The sequence below is a fragment of the Anabas testudineus genome, chromosome 23, assembly GCF_900324465.2.
Source record: "Anabas testudineus chromosome 23, fAnaTes1.2, whole genome shotgun sequence".
NCBI classification, from domain to species: Eukaryota; Metazoa; Chordata; class Actinopteri; order Anabantiformes; family Anabantidae; genus Anabas; species Anabas testudineus.
The window spans coordinates 9,144,294-9,159,977 of NC_046631.1; the positions used below are offsets into that span (position 1 = coordinate 9,144,294).

Consider the following 15,684-nt stretch of genomic DNA (forward strand, 5'->3'; position numbering starts at 1 on the left):
GTTTTCCTGCCCCGTGTTTCAGTCAGATTTATTTTGAGAGCTGGCGTTTTTTAGCTTTCAAGTTCATGTGTTCATGCAGGAGACTTGTTTGTTTTATCTGTTCTTGGTCCAGGATGGTGGAGGTTATTCCTGTTTCCTCTTTGGATGAGTAGAAAATTGGTGCGTCCTTATTTGACCAACTCCATCCACCATGAAGGGTGATTTGAGGATGTGGGATGAGCAAGGACTAAAAAATGTGAAATTAGTCATCAAAAAAATCCCCCATGTGTAACTAACCATGGTTGGTATTAATGAGTGCAGTCATTGGCTGCGTGTTTTGTATCTGTTTTGTTTTACGCTGTGACGGAATGGGAGGACGTCAGCTAAACACAGTGTTTTTATGATGCAACCGCCAACTTGAGCATGACGGCCAAGTGCAGCCGCAGGAATCCATTACAGAGAAGGAGAGGCTCATTGTATATTGCATTGTTACGATGCAACGATGAAAAATAACCATTTAGGAGCCATGTGTGTTATCTGCTGGGGCCCACTCCACGTTTCCATTGTGTGTGTGCTGGATATTGTTAGGAAAAAGAATAAAAGCCCAATTTAGTGCTTGAATTGTTCTCATTCAGCAGAGTCTTCCCCATAGGTACATGGGTTCACTCTCTCGGAATAGAGCCCTTCTTGTGGTATAGTCGCAGTGTTGTAGCCATGCAGCAATATAACATATGTCCTGTGGGACACTGATTGAGTTTGAAATAGGGCAGGTCAGCCTGGAGGTATTGGAACAGGACCTGAAAGACCTGCAAGAGCCCCCTGAGGGCGGGGCTGGCTAGTAAGGGTCACAACAGGGTCATGTTTAGTCAGTGCACCTTGGAGTGTGCCAAAATCACGTGGGTTCTGCTTGTCCCCCGTTCCTCGAACACCTATTTTGCATCTCCAGCCCTGGCTTACTGTGAGTGGAGTTCAGGACACATCTGGATGCAATTCCACGTTAAGCTGACTGTCTAAAGTCCTACTGAAATTCCGCATCCTGGAGAAAGCAGGGAGATTTTAATATAGCCAAAATGGAAGGAAACTGAAAATGTAAAATGGAACTTCTGTTTTATATTCTTTATGTATTTATTTTTTCAGTGCACCATGGTATCTGTCAACCTTAAACGGTTACTTGTACTGTGGCCTGTCAAATATGCGGATTTAGACAAATGTGACATATTTATATGGATATTCGTAGCCTTGTGGGATTAGGCGGAGGGAGACCAGTTTCATATTTGAAGGCTGTTTAAAGCAGGCAGTCACATTTCATTAAATCCAACCAGATTTTGGAATACCTGCCAAAAGTTTGCTGCGCTCTTGACTGAGCGAGTGATGCAATGGGGAAACACAGCATGAACGGGACACGCTGAACATGGCACCAACTGTATCACAGGAAAAAAAAATTTATAGAATAAAGTGAGAGTTGATTACTTTTCTATGTAGCACTCTGGACAGTGGCTCTGCTACAATAAAAGCAGTGTATGATCCTGAGTGAATGCACTCGTCTCTAATGTAAGGCCGGCCACAACCTTAGGCTCTTACCTTCACATTTTTTCAATAATGAGAAGAGAACGGTGCTGAAAATGGGACCAAAAAAATCTGAAACACTTTCACCAAGGTTTGTCTGTAACTCTGTGTCCTAGTTTACAGTCTGTCATTAATATACCATTACACTGTGATAGATTTTTACATGTTTCACAATTTTGTCTGCATTTTTTTGTACTTATTTGGCACCAAAAGTTTGTGTTTAAAGTACGCTAATGCACATAACATGGACATTTCCCCTCGCTGAAGGTTAACTCACCAAACCTTCTATCACCTAATAGAAGTTTGACTCACTATTTTTACAATAGTACTTTTACTCAGGTTACATCTGTTTCTGTGTCAAGTTTTCATGTATCTCTTGTTAAATGCCAAATATGTGTCATAACATTTTTGAGTCTTTTTATAACAGAGTCACCCACTACTTGAGCTAGTGCGTGGCTACCAGAGCATTTCAGCTGGTAAAAACTGTGTTTACATTTCCAAAGAATGTTATTGAGGTTTGAGTTATTTATTGAGCTGTTCTCCTCATGCTCCTGATCTAATTTGTGTGGGGAAGGTGTGGATGTGGACGACCAGCTTCCCAGCTCTGCATTGTGCTGTATTTGCACACTTTTGAGTGATTCAGTCGCACCAAAAATATATTTTCTTACATTATATCTAGACCCAGCCCACATTTCAATGATAGATAACAGAAGACATAGAGGAAAGTTTTGATTTAACACTCAGTAAATCAGAACAAGATGTACTCTTAAACAAAGCTTGTTATTCAGTTATTCTATTAACTGGTTCTTTTGTGTTCCTAGTCCTTCACAATGAATTTGGCGCTGAGTTTCTTTGACTTCAAGTCTCCCAGAAGCTGATTGCTGCTCAGTTGGCATCACATACAGCTCTGTTAAATTGCCTTTGAAAGCTGTTCATTTGCACTGATGGACTCTGGCCTGCACCCTTGGACCAGAGAGCTAAAGAATGTAACTCCCATTGACTTCAAATAGAGATATTGACTTAAAGTGAAAATCCCTCTAATATGGAAAAGGATATGCGTTGACACCTGTCATGACCTATGCAAGTGAGTAGCCAAAGAATATGAAATACATTCACAGATGTGGTCTCTCAGGAAAATGGTGTTGATTTCTGATTGTTCTAGGGGGCATTTTAACTTGCATAGATCTCACTAGACACATGCACGCTATTAATTTTACTTTGGTATTGATCCTTGTGTGTGCACCTATCCAATGTATAATTCAGAGACAGCAGTGGTCAGAACCCTAGTTTTCTACTGGGATTTGCGTGGTATCATGTTCAGGTTTCGTGATCCGGCGTAAGAGGCTGACTGAGCCACTAAGACAGCAGAATAATCCAAACCAGCTGGGAAACGTTACTCACTGTTTACTGATATTTATCTGTGAGTCACACTGATTACACGACCGCTATCAAGGAAGGGTGAGCTGGTGATGGAGAACGAGTCAGTGAGGAAAAGTATCCGACAGGAAAGATTTGGTGAAATAAATGGTGAGGGAAAAGGAAATAGCCGACCAGAGACTGCAGGAGAGGGTTAAGTCTGAGAGATGAAAGAGGAGATAGAGCTTAAAGGGTCACTTCACCCAAATTAATATAGTTTTCTCTACTGTGCAGGTACTTTACTGTAACTTTCTGACCAAATACAAAGCACGTTTATAGAGAAGTAAAAAGTGCTTTAAAAACTCAAATCTGGGATTTTAAGTTTTTAGATTTTCTATATTTTCACTCAAGATCTTAATGGTATTTTGTAAATATAAGCAAATTTAGTTTGACGAAAGAATAGCATGTTTACCACCTTTACTTTTAATTACACTTTTTATTTATTTGGGAAAAGCATTTCTGGAGTCAGAAGTTTTTTTAAAAATCTCCCAAGCCCATCTACTTTTATTTATGGTGGTGGCATGACAGTTTTCTCATATTTTGGCAGAAAGTGGTAAACCATCACCCATTTTAGTTTGTAAAGGGAAATTCATCTCACATTATAAATTTGATTCACCATTTAATAACTCAGTTAGCACATCTCCTGTTGCTCATGTTAGCCATAAGCTTAAAGATACAACAATGATCTCTTCATATAAAGCAACAAGAGAGAGGCTGAGGTTTCATGCTGAATGTATTATTCCCATGCCTCTTCATCCTCACCTTCTTGTCAGATCATGAGCATGAAGAGCCAGGGTCCTGGAACGCAGCCTCTCCTTTTTGTCCCCAGTTCTGTCCATACCTCAAACTTTAGCATTTCTGTCAGTTGCACAGACAGCAGAGGTCTGGGACCCTCTACCTGACCTGCCCATCAGCTCCCAGAGGATTCCCACTAATGAAGCACTATGGGGAACAGATGCACAGAGGGCAGCCTGGGCAAAAACAACCTGCCACAGTCATTTAATGATCACACACATGGTTATGTCACAGAGGGTATCATGACAGCTCGTTTGTGTGTGTGTGTGTGTGTGTGTGTGTGTGTGTGTGTGTGTGTGTGTGTGTGTGTGTGTGTGTGTGAGTGAGAGACATGTCGAGGTATGTATACGATAAAGTAATTTTATATGTTTCTGTTTTTGTGATTCTTTATACCATGTGTCCAACCAAATCCACAAACATTATTCACTTATCCACCACGTGTCTTTTTATTTTCTTTGATTAATCGTGTGATTTCTCCTCTTTCATACATCACTAACTAACATTTATTCCATCTGGGTCAGTCTTTGTCCACATTTAAGACAATTTATAGGCATGTTATTTTGTGTTTGTGTCTAGCGTGAAGGACCTCTGAAGACATGTGACCACACTCTTTACTTTCATTACAAGTGGTTTTCATTTCTGTACATATGAGGCAGAAGAGATGCCCTCAGCATTTGGTATGTAATTTCAGGAAGGGCTATGCAATCAACTATCAACTATTCATACTTTCCAAAGAGATGAGGCAGTGTATTATTACAGTACGGAAGTAATATCAGATGTGATGGGTCCATGCACTCAGAATAATGCCCAGAACATGCCTGGAATCACACATGGGTTGTTCAACTGTTCAACCCGGCACACATGTGCTCCGCCTGCTCTTAGGTAATGGGCTCATTCCAACTCTCCAAGTTGAAGGCCTTAACTTCAATCACTGCTGTAAATGTTAGGACATGTTTGTGTTTGTGCAATTGCTTGGTGTATACTCCAGTGCCCTGTGTTGTTTGCATCAATTGTGGTTGGATGGAATTAAAGGGCTAGTTCATAAAAACAAGATGCGGCTGCCAAGAGCAAAGAAGAGAATGAAAGGAGTGGAGTCTGTGCCAAGTACTTGCAGACTGTAAGTGGTCATTTGAGAAGCGAAACTCTTATGTAATTAACACAGTTTAGTGTTTTTTTGTCTTCTTGGTCAATGTTCTGTTTGATCAGCATTTACGGTAATAAAATCAGTATGACTAAACTGATCAAGTGTGTTTTCTTGTTTTAATAGAACTGCATCAACTGAATACGGACGAGGCGGTTTTCATAAAGTGACAGCCGATCCACCCCAGATGTTGACACATTCAAGTGATTTGATCAGGTACCACCAGGCCCAGACTTTTTATTTCTCACACTCTCACTTCACTTCTTTTTGCTTTCCTCTCCTGTCACTATGTCCCAGTTTTCCCCACTGACATCCACCTTGTAAGACCTGTGTTTTGTTGTTTTTCTGCTTGTCTTTAAGAGAAAGATGGTCTAGGCAATGAAAATGACCACATACCAGCTGTTGTTAGCGATCAGCTCACGCTTACCTCAGCCCCAGATCGAACCACAGATTAAATGCAAAACAGAAACCCCATGCTAACTACATCTGGATACTGATTCATTTTCATGAGATTCTGCAGTGCCTTTGGCCCGCCATCAACAGAGGCCCCTCTTTCAAGTACATATTGAGATTTATGAAGTTCCAGCACATGATAAAAGTTGATTTATGGACTTCGGCAGGTATAGATTGTGAAACACAGATCAGGCTTTCAAAAAATCATAAATAATTAGTTGGTCTATTAATTGTCTCTTTTCACCATGTATTTTATTGTAACATGGACAATACTACATTGTTTAATTGATGTTTTTAACATCATCCTTATCCCAAAGCAGTCTTTATTGCTACAGACATTAGCTTTCTAATTTGTATGTGTGTATAAGATAACTTTAATCTAACTTCTATTTCCACAAGTATGTGTTTCTCCCTCAATAGCACAGTTTATGTGTCTAGACACATTTATAATTGTTTGCAGTCCCCTCCATTTACAACTAGAATTAGCATTTTCCTGGAAGGAAAAAGGACATTGAAATGCCAACTCAACAGTGTGGCACAATGAACTCAGCCCAAAACAACTGGGCCCACACAAGTCCAGGCCATTTAACAATGAGAAAATAGAAATGTAACGCAGGTCTGTACGTCTGATGGTGCTTATTGCTAAAGGTCTTTAAATGTCTCAGGGGAAAATGTGAACACACTTAGAGTCATGCTTGGATTAGTAGGAACTCAATAAGGCGAGTTTTGGGATTGCTCTTGAACAAACATGATCAGTTGTGATTGGGCATGTGTAGACTAGCTACTTACTGTATATGCAAGCTGCCTAATCAGCACAGTTTAATTGGGGTTTGGCAAGTCTTTACAGGTTTTTAACAGCCCTGTAATCATATCGATCGACCTCCGGGTTGGAGGATATGTATTGATTAAGTCATGACTAAGAAGCATGTCTTAATAAGAGGGATTATAAAACAAACAGCTACAGAACTTGAACATTTTGAAGTAGGGGTGGTGGTGAAATCACCGTGAACTTTGCTGACCTATTGGTTAAAGTTGGCTGACTTTGTGCTGTTGGGGTCAGCTTCTTGATTGACTAATCGAAGATGCACAGAGAGGAAATGAGGGAATCCGTTTGGAGGGATTGGGGTATCTAAGTAGAAAATTACACTATTGATTTTCATTAAACTTTCTACACATGTAAGAGTGAATTCATTTAGAGGAATTCTTTTAACCAGCCTGACTGCACTTTGTTCTGTCCTCACACTGTATTTGTTGCTACATATCTGTCTCTTTTTCTCATGGCTGACTCCTGTAGTCAAGATGAGAAATTGATGCTCTGTTGCTCATATAAATTTGAAAAAAATTAGGTTTAAACAGGCAACTTGAGATTGATTGTTTTTTTTTTTTAACTCCGATGGCATGTCTTTGCTGCTTCCATAGTCAGTGCCCATCATGTGCTCTTCAAGTGAGTCATACAAGTGAAAGCAGTGTGCTCCTTTAGAAGGAAAAAAGAGTGCACAAGGAAATTGAGAGCTGGTCTCGAAAATGCCATCTCAGAAAACATTATCAGGCTGCCTACTCAGGTTTCTAATCTTCAAAGTCTTGACTTGCATTCCGTTGTGTTTTTGGTGAATATTTTGTGTCTTGCGAACGTTCCCACCTCTGCGTCCGGTTTCGTGTTACCGGCGTGGCTGAGTATGAATGATGGGACGGTGATAATTGAAGGTTACTCATATTGAAACTCTGGTGGAGAAGCCAGATCAAATCTCACCATTTCACTGGTAACACGCATTACGGTCTTGAACTTTCTTCAATGTACGACTGGACAGATTATTATCATGATTTGAATATGTCCTCATGACACAGAGAGCTGGGATAAATACAGTGTGTGCTTTGTGTTTTCACCTCCATGGGAAAACTCGCTTTTAAAGCCAATATCAGTTTCACTGCAGCTTCACTTTGTTGTTGCAGTCACAGCTGAAGAATGAAATACGTCTAGCTTGGACAGGATGTTATGGACAGATGGATAAAGGTGTTTATGTGCTTTACCTCTAACCCCACGTTTGCATATTGTTTATCCTTGGAGCACTTCAAATGCCAATAATTACACTTAAACTTAAAGAGCTTTTAACTGGAATGATGAAACAGCACCTCCTAACCTTTAGGACTGTTCAAGCCATTCTCTGTTTTACCATTGCAGCAGGGTGTAAGTCAAGATGTCAGGCATTTTCTGCAACACATGAACCATTCCCTCTTAAACCCGTTGACCTCGGCACTAATACAGGTAACACCACAGTAATACAGGCATTGAGGAAGCTTTGGTTGTAGGTATTGAATAAGAGAAAAGCAAACAGAAAAGGGGCTTGGGGCACGGGAATCAATGGCAAGGTGGACAGGAGGCCAATGCAATCAAGGAGCAGAATGAAGCAGACTCAAAGCCTGCTGAGTCAGCTCCAATGTACAGAGAGAGTCATTTGGAACCGAGTGCCTTCTACTTGTCCTCTGGGCTGCAAACACGATCCTGCAACACAACAAAGGTACAAGCATTACAAACAGTACAACAAGCATTACATTTCACCCACATTTAATCTCCGTCATGCACTTTTGCCCTCATGCAGTGCCCTGGCTGTTCTTGTTAATAAGAGTTGCTGAGACAGAGACAGATGAGTTCCATTTTTATTTCATTGCAGTTTTATTTGAAAGGAATAATGGCTGCAGCAGGAAAATAAATGTTTTTCTGCTCATAAATATATGTTGTGGTCACAGAACAGGTGGCAAAGGATAAAAACATGGAGGTGCACTGTGTTGTGCAATGTTGTTTCCTAAGTATATGTACGAGTGTGTTTGTTTGCATGGTGCTTGCATGTTTTCGTGATGCTGCGAGTTTGCATGTGTGGTGCATTCTGTAGAGGCTTGTTAAAACTGGTGACAGAGCTCTGCTGGATTTCCATGCTCACTTATAAACATCGCCACATGGATGTTGTGCAGCTGCGCCTCCGTGCCTCAACATGAAAACAGTGCTTCAGTACCGTATGGGAAAACTCAATGCAGGCGCCTGACAGAGGGGTTAGTTTCATACAAGGCCTCAAACTCTGACACTTTGATATTCTCTGGGAGCTTTTACTTAAGGGTGGTCCAGTTGAATGCAGTGAGGTCACTACTTTCATTCATTTCCAATGAAAGCATGGGTGGTGTGGTTATTGTAGACCACAAGCAATAGTAGTTACTGTAAAGTCAGTCAAAGCCTGATCAGGTCTTGGTGCAAAACACCCAAAATGGCCAATACCGGCCTCTCTGGCAGGAATAATATGAGTGTTTTCTTAGTGAGATCTCTACTGGTTAGCCAACGTGCTGCCATGCTGTTTTTCTGTTAAATCACGGTTGAGGTCTCTGTCCTCTGGCTCTATTGTATACTCAGCCTTGTCTGTGAACACAGTGGGAGTTTTCCGTCAGCTCTATGTGCAGAGATTCTGCATGTGCACGAGTATGTGACCTTAGAAATTTGCATGCACTAGAAAAACTAGATATTCATGCGTAATGCATGCCAAAACCTGACCCTGTGCAGGAAGAACCATTGTTGTTTTGACATTTTCTGCGGAAATTGAAATTTATGAGAAAAAGTTTAAAGACAGATAACCTACAGTGATGCCAAGAATCGAACTGCTAATTTTAACCTGAATGACATTATCCTCACACACAAAGACTCTTAATTCAACTTCTTTTAGGCTACTTTGCACAATGTAAACACTGTAAGCTCTTACAATGACTGATTAAAACTATTCGGATTCAAGAATAAGAGGCAGCAGAGATTTTATTAACAAACTTTCAGTGTGTCCGCTGAGTTGCACTGGCTCAGCAGAGTTAGATGACTGACTGGGCACCGTGAAAGCACATTGTGGTGGCTCGACTCAGGTCAAACTCTCTCCAGGGACCGGTAGTGGAAAGTGAATGCTGCCAGTTTGGACATGAGGCTATGACAACTGCTCTCAGCAACATCTCATCTGACAGACCTATTAGTACAGACGCCAACACACAAGCACATAAACAGCGGGCAGACACACAAGACTATAAACATACAGTACAGTAGAGGGAGGTCATGCTTTGAAATAAAGTATAGGCAGAGACTTTGCCATCTGTCCTCTCCTCATAACTCTTACATAGTCACAATAGACATGCAAGTGCACATAGAACCAGTAGGCAGTGAAGGGCACATTTCATATGGTGCCTCCCCTAAACACATCACAAATCCCGAGCCACAGGGTGGGACATTTGTGTTTCATTTCCGTTCATGTACTATATGCCAACAGCTGCCTCATGCCCACAAAGAGGAAATTGAAACATCAAACTCCTGCGATTATCCAAAATGTAATTATTTTTACTAGATGCCAAACATTGATAATGGTCACTACTTGCAGAGGTGTAACTGGGTTTTATGAAGACGGAGTGTGTTGCTTTAATGTGAAGTTCTTTGTGGACTAGACCGTGGGTCTTGATTATTTATTCAAACCTTGACTTGTTTACAGAATGTTTACTACTGAGTATCTGATTAATATGTTCACGTCTCTGTTCCTTGCGCTGTGCCTTTGATGACGTCATTGGGTCAGCCATTTGTGTACGTTTCCTAAGCTCTTGACTGTGTGAATAGAGGTCTTGATTTGTGCCGCCTCGCTCTCAATTATCTGTCGAGGCTTTGATTCGTCTGGCTGATGTTGTTGCTCGAACGCCCAGGTGTTTCTCATCAGTTCCATAAGAGGGAGTTTACTGCTCACCTAAACCTTTCCATACGTAGAGCTGCCCTTTTTCCTCTGATCAGGTTTCAGCTTACTGGCACTGATGAACCTCAAACAGAAATCTCCAGTCCTTCAGATCTGGAGGTTATTAGGGCTTTACAAAAAATCCAAGATACAAGTAGAAGCTGTTGAGAGATGTTGCGATCTGTTAGTTAGTAATGAGTCTTGGCCTGTTCCACATACTGACTGACTGACTCTCAGACAGTAAAGTCTACATGGGGTTCACATGATACTGCAAATCCAGACTGCTTTGAAGTCCTTTGTAAACTTTCTAGTAACTAGACTGGAGACTTCGTACTATATTTGTGAAATTAAATTTGCTCTCATATGTGAAATGAAATCGTTCTCACCAAACCTGCAGCAGTTTCTGAATCTGTTTTATAAAAACGTGAAACAACTTCAGCGCATTGTCTTACTTAGGCTATAGTATGATTTCACAATGTTCCAGCCTCCATCCAGCCAGACAACAAGCATTTCTTTAAAGTCATTTTTACCACAGCACACCTGATTGTTTTTTTTGAAGAATCGGTTTTGTTCAAAATGAGCTGCACTGATATCTGTCCTCGATGAATCAGTATGCCAATAAAATGGAAGAAATTGAAAAGATATTCAACATCCAGTGGTGTAAAAGAGAAACAAGTAGCAGGAAAAACTGGCAAATGTTTGCCTTGAAATTTCCTAAAAGGTTCAAGTACTTGCTCAATAATTATCTCTTTATTGAATTGTTTTACTTCTAATTGTAGGATTAGTTCTTTTTCCTACCACATATCACATCATTAAAATTTGTTTTTACAACCGGAACAGAATCTTTGTAAAACTCCATCCTGGTATTTATTCTTATTTCTGTCAAATGTCATGAGTCGGAATTAATCTGCCATGTGTTTTAATCGTTAGCAGGCACCTGTCAGTAAAACACCATGCGTTATTGTGAGAGAGGGTGCTCAACCTTCACAGGGGCCATGGGCCAGTAGTTTAAGCTGTTCCAAAAGCCTGGCTGAATTCACGCCTCTCTGTTTTAACAACTCTTGGCCCCACTTTTGGGAAAACGGGCCTGTCCTTTTCATAGGTGCACATGGAACAATTTTATTTGGCACGTCTGGAAATTTTCAAGGTGCAAGGAAAAGGGACATGAGTCTCTTGGCTTATATTGTCCCGAGCTATGCCAAAGCACTTTTTTCATTAAATCCACAAATAGAAATTATTTGTGGTGCTGCTCATTTTTGGTTGTTAGACTGACAGGATGAGCATTTCAGGATAGATTCTGTTTTGCCAGAGTTTTCCTTTCTGGGACAGTGATTTATGTAAGACAACTGTTCCATACATCTCAGTCCAGGGTGAGATTTTGTGCCTTATGCTTTGCTACAGTGATGTGGATCCAGGATTCCTGGATGACATATTCCCTTCATCTAAAGTAGCCTCTTTTGCTGAGTCAAGAGAGCATTTTTAGATATTGTGTTCCTTTGAGTCTCGTCCCTTTCCCTCAAACCTCAAGCAGTTTCTTACAGGTTTCTTACCCTATACCGTGTTACTCATTTTATTCCTTCCTTTAATTGTACTAGACATACTTCTTTGAAAACCACTAACTCTTAAAAAAAAATCACAGGCCAAGCGATTGCATGGCCAGCAGTCTTTGAAACATGCACTGCGTTTGCACACACACACACACACACACACACATAAGGACACATTCTCACACACACGCATCTGGTTTCAGTTTCAAATGCCTTTCCTTATATATTTTTCCCGTTCATCCTCACACACACAATAGTCTTTTTGTCCCTTCTAAATCTGGCCCTGCTCAACCACAGTCACTATGTCGAAGTAGGCCAATGAATTGTAACATGTCATCAGCATAATTAAGCCATTTAGTGTAGGGAGCTGAATGTGTCATGCATTTCATTTGATTCTTACCATTTCCTCATATAGGTCAGGTAAAGTATTTTAGTTGCTCTTTGTGAAAGGCAGGCGGGAGAATAAAGAGTCTTCAGTGGCTGTGGCATTTCACAAAAAGCAATAACCATCAATCATGTTGAAATCTGTGTCGAGGTGGCCTGGAGTCGATTCCTGTACCATAGGGAGAGCGTTTTGACAGTAACATAGGATCCTATATTGGCTACAAACAGGAATGTTGAAGATGAAAGATCTTATTGGACCTAATGGAGGCCGTGATCTGAAGTGTAATGCACGGCCATTGACTGTCATTACGTCCTTGAAAAGCCAAGAAGCTGCTGTAGGACACAGACTATTATATGTCATTAGGTCTTTGAGCCAAACACATGAAATTATACTATAACCCTTTTACCCACTAGCTTTGAAAACATGAGTGTACTTTTCAATACAGTAAAGTTAACCACTTGGTGGTTAATGCATAATAATGTGTCATTTAATTGTTTATTTGTATTTTTTAATATACAATATAGAAACGTAGTAAGCAAACATATTGTAAAAGTAACAAAATTCTCCTGTAAATCACAAGAACCTCAAAACTGCACATAAGTACAGTTCCTGACAATGTTGTATGTACTTAGTTACTTACCACCTTTGTCTTTTTCCTCATCTATCATTACAAACTTGACACTGCTGCACTGTACACACAAGAAGCAACTGTACACACATAATAATCACCTGTGTCCAGGTATCTTCCTGCAAGTGATTATAGTCCCAGTGAAGGGAATTGACAGATCCCACTTCTATCTCTCAGGCCTTCGGCACAGAGCTTTCCGCCACTCTGCAGAGGTGTTGGCTAATTAGTCACGTGACCTTTTAGGTCAAAGGTTGCCGGTGCATCCAGCCTCAGGGGAAGTCAGTGATATTTTAAGAGTTTTGATTGTTGGTACTTAAAAAGCAGAAAAACCCTCAGGGCCCTGAGGCTGTCTTAAGTGCATTACCTGGGTCACATTATGACAGATGATGGGTATCAAGATGAAACCGTTGCATTTTCTTGACCTCCCTCCCTCAAAGCTCTCAGGTAAGGAAAAGAGTCTGTTGATGATGCAAGGGGAAAGGGGTAGTCCTTCAAAAGATGACCTGAAATAGTTGCTTCGGGCTGTACTTGGCGAATTGCAGCATGTTCCCTGCCTGGACTGGAGAGGCCCAGGGGACAACGGATGTAATCGCTTATCCCAGCAGCTACAGCCTAATAACAGCCTCTCCTCTTCTTTTAATGGACTTAGACAGTATATAGAGTTTACTGGTACCTAAGAATGATCACTTACCAAAATCAGTAGGATTATTTTAACCAACAGGTCCTTGGTAGATGGAAGTATAACCAGGTATAACCAGGCTTCTCAAGATTTTTACGGGTGGAGTTGGAGTCATTGGGTTCATAGAAACGTCTCTTTAGAGGCCGAAGCAGAGGCAGTGATAGAGTGAGAAAGAAAACAGGTGTAACAAAGTGGGAAAAAAAGAGCCATAACCCACAAACATGGAAACCTCATTTGCAAGCCCTGGCCTCTTCGTAATGGATCTCAGTCTGTATATCTTCCCCACTTTTTGACAGGTGATACCTGACATGCATAAATCCATAACATTCCTTCCCACTGATCTCCCACTGCATCTTTACTACTCACCACCCACGTGGAATATATAGCCATACATATTGGAGGTCTTTGATTGAGTGCTGTCAGTCTCTTTTTGCCCCAAGGGGTGTTTGAACATATTGCAGATGACCTGCTACACCACTAAACACCACATTCAGGTGCGCTGTGTGAAAGTGCAAGCTACTGCATGATTTACTCAAGCCTGTCCTGGTGCATATGGCTTTTGGCGTTGTTAACTGTGTAATTCAAATAATTCAGCTATTGCCAAGCCTTAACCTTTGGCTCATGTGCAAAAGAGATGCATATCGTAACACCAGATACCAAGATTAATTTGGAAAACATTCTACTGTAGCTTGGTCATAGCAATTTAGGGTGTGCCGAGACCACCGTTTTGGTGCACTCCGCCGCCTTTGCAGTGCTGCTGCATCCTTCATAAGTGTCCTTGTGTTGTTGCTGCAGCCACAGTCTTTGTGTGGTGACCGCAGTGCAGTACTTTGTTTTGTTGTCCTTTGTTTGCTGATTCTGTTTGTCCATTGTCCTTTCACATAATTAATCAACCTCTGATGTAAAAAAAAGAAATAGGAACCAAGTGAGAAAATGCAGCCAAGAAAAGTCCGTCTGAGTTAAACAGCTCTCCAAATACTTCATTATATGCATTATTAATATTTTATAAATATTCAATGTTATAGAGCTCTTTTTTTTTTACAATGTTTGTTGATGAATGCAATATTAAATAAGTCTCCACTGTTATATAATAATAATTCATAACGTTTAATATGTTTATTCTGCTTTGTACTGTAACCCTGTGGTATACCCCTCACTGTTTCTAAATCCACATTTTAAGCAGTGGTGTTGCTGCGCAGGCACAGCAGGAGGTTTACAGACTGTGTAAAGCATTAGGAGGCCACACAGACAGTAATAAGCCTGCTCTATCTTGACTGATAGGTCTACTTTATTACAACAGCCAAAGTGCTAAAGCCCCCTCAAGGGACGCATACCTATCTGCATGATGGATGGAGATTTTCGTCACAACAGAAACCCTGTTCGGTATTGGGAAAAAGTTTTTCACTGTTATTGAGGCGTAGTCTTGGACAGTACTATTTGGCCAGTATGTGGACAATTAAAGTACAACTGGAAAGTTAGGGGTTCAAGCTGATAAGACATTGTGGGTATGTGGGAGACAGGTTTCACAGGGTTATTTGTTTCCTCTCCGTCCACTGAGGATTCGAGTGAATGAGCTCCACTGTGCACAGAGGCCAAGCAGTTAGGAAGTTTGGAAAGTGTGAAAGTAAGTTGAAGGTGCTAAGTTGTCAAGCAGCCATCAGGCAGCAGGGAGGATGTAATGAGCTCAGTGTGTGTGTGTGTGTGTGTGTGTGTGTGTGTGTGTGTGTGTGTGTGTGTGTGTCTGTGTCTGTGTGTGCGCTTTTGAAACAACTAGAAAGAAAGGGGTATGTTTTGATTTATTGTGTTACCGAGTGGTACTGTAATTTGTTTCCTTTTTCCATTCCCCATCTGTCCTACTCCGTTCTGCCTACACACCCATACACATGGCCACTCAGGTCATTCAGACACCATTTTTCTCATTTTGATGCAGAAAACACAATATATTAACAAACAGTGTAGATTATTAAGCTCGACTTCTCTACTTGGCCTTTTGTTTACTCACAAATCCTTGCAAATACACCATCAATAAACACTAGAAGGAGTCAAGCTAAGCTTCATTTTCTGATTGTTTATAGTTACCTACTGCGTAGTACAGTGATGACAGAAAGCTGTCTTTCTACAGTGGATCTTTGTTGTGATTGTTTTTAAGGTCCTTGAGGTCAAAGGTGGCTGCATATTAATGCCAGCATGTTTGAAAACATCACGTATTGATTTATATTAGATCGTTAGGTTTATAAAAGTCAAGCACTGATAGATTGTGGTCCTTGGTTTAAGAATTTGTCAGTCTGGCTGATGGATGTTTGGCCTGGCTAACGTGTCAGTATTGATAGGCAGGGATGGAGGGATTCTGTGCTGAAACGTG

At 40.8% G+C, this 15,684-nt stretch overlaps 1 protein-coding gene across 3 annotated transcripts in view; it reads left to right on the plus strand.

Annotated features, from left to right (window-relative positions):
• Positions 1 to 15,684, plus strand: part of sema3aa (sema domain, immunoglobulin domain (Ig), short basic domain, secreted, (semaphorin) 3Aa) — a 78,011-nt gene that overhangs the window by 13,130 nt on the left and 49,197 nt on the right. For all 3 annotated transcript variants that reach the window (XM_026362726.1, XM_026362729.2, XM_026362727.1), the window contains one exon: positions 5,024 to 5,113. The gene's annotated coding sequence lies outside the window, so the exon portion shown is untranslated. The remainder of the gene's footprint in view (positions 1 to 5,023; positions 5,114 to 15,684) is intronic.